The sequence below is a fragment of the Pipistrellus hanaki genome (genome assembly GCF_964339955.1).
Source record: "Pipistrellus hanaki genome assembly, chromosome: X".
In the NCBI taxonomy this organism is placed as follows: Eukaryota; Metazoa; Chordata; class Mammalia; order Chiroptera; family Vespertilionidae; genus Pipistrellus; species Pipistrellus hanaki.
In genome coordinates this window covers 12,582,895-12,587,686 of record NC_140524.1, presented here as the reverse complement: position 1 = coordinate 12,587,686, position 4,792 = coordinate 12,582,895, and positions in this window count along the sequence as shown.

The following is a 4,792-nucleotide window of genomic DNA, read 5'->3' as shown; positions in this document are numbered from 1 at the left end:
CTAGTTCTAGAAATCCTGTCTCTCTCTCACTATACCCCTCAGAGACCCAACCTCTCTCCATGATAATCAGCAACCCCCAAGGCAGTAGAAAGACAGTAGCCTGGACTTGTTTATATTTTAGTTACTGAGCTCTAAGGTGGAACAATCTCTGGCTATTTTTCCAGGAGGCTGGATAGAGGGACTCCAGAAAAGACCTCAAGACACGAAGAAATGATTTACCACCCTTACCTAACCTCTGACTAATTAGCTCCCACCACAACACCAAACCCCTAACCTCTGGTGTCTTTTGATTTTGTCCTATGTACTCCCAGGGGTCCTCAAACTTTTTAAAGTGGGGGCCAGATCACGGTCCCTCAGAGAGCTGGAGGGCCGGACTATATGAACTACTAATTCCTACTGTAACACCTCGGCTGCCCTCACTGCCCAAAAAACCTGGCGGGCAGGATCAGACTCCCCTGGGGGCTGCATGTGGCCCGCGGGTCGTAGTTTGAAGACCCCTGCGTGACCAAATGTCCTGCTTTTGGCGGGACAGTCCCAATTTTTAACAATTTGTCCCACGTCCCGCAGCATTTTTTAAAAAAAGTCCTGATTTTTGGAAAGAATGCACGACAAGCTAGGGAACGGCGGGAGAACGGGAAGAAAATATACGGTTTTCGGCGGCCATGTGGCTATTTAGCCAGGATATGAGTTTTATACTATTTTTGTTAATTTTATAATGTTAAACTTTAATAATAACAAATAATTGTTGAGAACTGATTATCGAGAACTGCTTATCAAAGTTCGCATTGTTGATCAGTTGTTAGAATTCGACCACCATTGTTTGGACTTAATGAACAATGGCATTTTTTGGGATTGGCAATGACGAAAACATTTTGTAACTGTCTCTCAGACGATACACATCATACCGTGTGCTAGTAAGCTAGTTAAACAAATGATGTCATTACAAGTCAGCTATTCAGATACTTTAGGTAAGTAATTTATTTATTTATTTCATAAATACATAAATTTTCTTGAATTTAGCAGACAGTACTCGTATTATTTATATTTTATAGTGGCGACGAAAAGTCTAACACTGGCCTTAAAAGTGACACTTACGGCTATACGTAATTTTTATTTATTTATTGTATTTGTAAATTGTACTTATGTTGAAATTAAAAATATATATTATAATACTATTTTTGCGTTCTATGAAAATTTTTGTTGCTCCATATAAACCAAAGTTTTAATCAAGAACCCCCCCCCCCCCCGCCATCAAGGAGTTTTGCTTTCCATTCTTCTGAGTGATACCATTCATAATAAAATAAGCAAATATTTCTCCACTACAATTCTTGGTGTCTAGTATTTGATTCTGCTAGTGCCAGGTGAACTGGAAAGATGGAAGTACATTAAGCCTTATCCATTCTCTTCTCAACTTGTTTTTGTGATAGAGGAAATGAATTTCCAAAATGTAAGTTGACAATGTCTGGGTATAATAATTAGCAGGAAAATAGTACCCACATTCTACTTCCTGTATTTCATTCTCATAAACGGTACCAATCAACCATCAAACTTGGTCTGACCCTCTTCTTAGTCTATCTTACTTTTTGTTTTAGTGTCTGCTTGCTCCTTGCCCTCAGCTACTCGGTCCTTACCTCCCTGCATCATCATCTCCTCCATCTGTATTTTAGCCTTCTCTGTGACATCTTTCTTTCTCAATTCCAAGGACCAAACCCTGCCTCTTACCCCTCATCCTATACAGGTGTCCATGCGCAGCTCTCAGTAGAGCTGGCTTCAAACATCTGTTGAAATTGGCCCTTCACATTTCACCACTGACCATAGCTAAGCCTAGTTCAAATAAACAAATAATTGGAATTGAAAAGAGATATGTGGAAGTTCAACAACAAACCTACATGCAACATTATCCAGAAGGGCCATCTAAGTGAGAGCTTATTTTACCATTGGTAAGGAAGTATACAACTTGAAAACACTTAAGGGGAATCATTTTCCACTCTTTTGCCTGACACCAAACATTATCCAGTCTCCTAGTCCAATGTTGCTGATGAACCCATTTCAAAGTATTAGGTATGAACAGTGAATTCATCTAAGCAAAACTCAGTGTCCTGTGTGGTGAAGCTTATGGCATCCCATGGAATTTGTAAAGCCATGAAGTTTTAAGAAATCAGCTCCCAGAGAAAACTTAAACACTCCTGTTAAAACACTGTTTTGAAGGGCCTTATTGTTTATATGTACTGGGAAGCTTATAGTTTTTGAGATGCTTAATATTGTATGTTCTTTCTGTGTGTATCTTGTAGACCATTTAGTGATATATATTTTATTTTTACTCGTGAGATCCAGAAGTGCTGAAACAACCTGACAGAGTTTCCACCTCTCATAATGTATCTGTGGAGCTGGAAAATCAGCTAATTCCTCAACAGGCAGTGAAGATTAGCAAGTTCATTAACCATTTTCAACTAATGCACAAATCCTAGGACTAATTGCTTGTTTACCAGGTGGGGTGGGCCTTATTCTCTGGTTCTTAGTAATTGAGATAACTGAAACTTGTTTGTATTTTCCAGCCAGAAGCTATTCCACTTAATGCTTTCAATATGGAAACACTCTGGTTAAGACATTGAGCAGAATTTAAAGGAATTGTTGAGTCTCCAAAATTCAAGTGTAAACAGAGAGCAAATTTAAGAATTTGTGAATCCTTCTTCCTGGTTCTGAAATCTTTCCCTGGGGCAGACATTGGGCACGATTTTGTCATTTTCCCTCAGGGGAGAAATTCTAAGTTAAGCTTCCCAGGAGATTTTTTTTTTAATTTGACCATGAGTTTCCTCCATAGTCAGACATTACAAGTTCTTAATTTAGACATTCTGAATTTGTGATAAATTGGGCCAAAATACTTAGGTTTCATATTTAGTAGCTTGCTAACTAATATGTGTGCATGAATTTGAGGGAATGTGTAAGTAAATATAAAATTAAACATTGCCGCCCTAACCGGGTTGGCTTGATGGATAGAGTGTCAGCCTGCCAACTGAAAGGTCCCAGGTTCGATTCCGGTCAAGGTCAAGGGCATGTACCTTGCTTTCAGGCACATCCCCAGCAGGGGTTGTGCAAGAGGCAGCTGATCGATGTTTCTAACTATCTCCTTTCCTCTCTCCAAAAAAAAATCAATAAAATATATTTTTTAAAATTAAGCATTGCAAGTGAGTAGCATCCTGTTTGCATTTCATTTCTCTCTCTTTCTTGGTGCAGGCACCTGATAATAATTTTCCCACATTCATGTGTTTTGCTGGTAAGCATAGAAATAAGGAACGTACCTGTCTTTTAAAATATTTTTAAGCTCAATTTTTAAATATTTTAGGATAACTCCTGGATTCTGCTAGAATTTCTGAGACTTTACTGCATTTTTGAATGACTGATTATAGCTATTCCCAAGGTTTAAGGAATTAATATGGGTATTAGTTGCTTACAGTTTATTTGCAGATGATACTGCTGCAGGGTTATCAAGCAATCAATTCACATTTACATATATATATATATATATATATATATATATATATATATATATATATATATATATTATGGATTTCAGAGAGGAAGGGGAGAGGGAAAGAGAGATAGAAACATCACGGATAAGCCGAAACCGGTTTGGCTCAGTGGTAGAGCGTGGGTCTGCGGACTGAAAGGTCCCAGGTTCGATTCCGGTCAAGGGCATGTACCCGAGTTGCGGGCACATCCCCAGTAGGGGAGGTGTGCAAGAGGCAGCTGGTCGATGTTTCTCTCTCATCGACGTTTCTAGCTCTCTATATCTCTCCCTTCCTCTCTGTAAAAAATCAATAAAATATATTTAAAAAAAAAAAAAAAGAAACATCACGGATAAGAAACTCATTGATTGGCTACCTCCTTCATGTCTCCTAACCCCTACAGGGAATGGAACAGTGACCTCCTGGTTCATAGGTCAACACTCAATCATTGAGCCACATGCACTATCATGGCATGCCCAACAGTAATAAAAAAATTGCAATAGCAGGCCTGATTTCCATTTCTTGGAAAATCACCATCTGGCTGGAAAAGTAAGTCTTAAAGTTTATAATCATAAATAGTCAATGTAAACACATATATATGACAGATGATCAATATTTAATGTAGCCAGAGAAAAGCAAAAATCAATGCTGGATAAAATGGATGGGGAGTTAATTAAGAAGGTAAAATGAGAGAATTTAAAGGAAGATGAGAATGTGGACATAAAAAGAACACAGTTATAACAAGCATCTGGAAAAATGATGCTCCCTCCAGTTTAAAAATAGAAAATGGTTTCTTTTGACATATACAAGAAGAGGGGGGCGTTGTTGAAGAATGGTGCATTTCATTTGATTAATATGTAAATATCAACTTACCCAACCTAAATACAATTGTATGTAAAGTAGCAATTCTAATGCTTAAAAGCCATTTCTCTGAGAAAATAGCTCTGAAATATTGCTGCCAAAATATTTCTGATGAAATATTCCTGATAAATGTGTTGCTTTGTGTATAGTAGGTAGTCAATAAGTGTTTATAGCAGGGGTCTTCAAACTACGGCCCGCGGGCCACATGCAGCCCCCAGGGGAGTCTGATCCTGCCCGCCAGGTTTTTTGGGCAGTGAGCGCAGCCAAGGTGTTACAGTAGGAATTAGTAGTTCATATAGTCCGGCCCTCCAGCTCTCTGAGGGACCGTGATCTGGCCCCCACTTTAAAAAGTTTGAGGACCCCTGGTTTATAGACTTAAACTTACTTGAGAATTAAAGTCACTAGTTTAATTTGTATGGTTATGA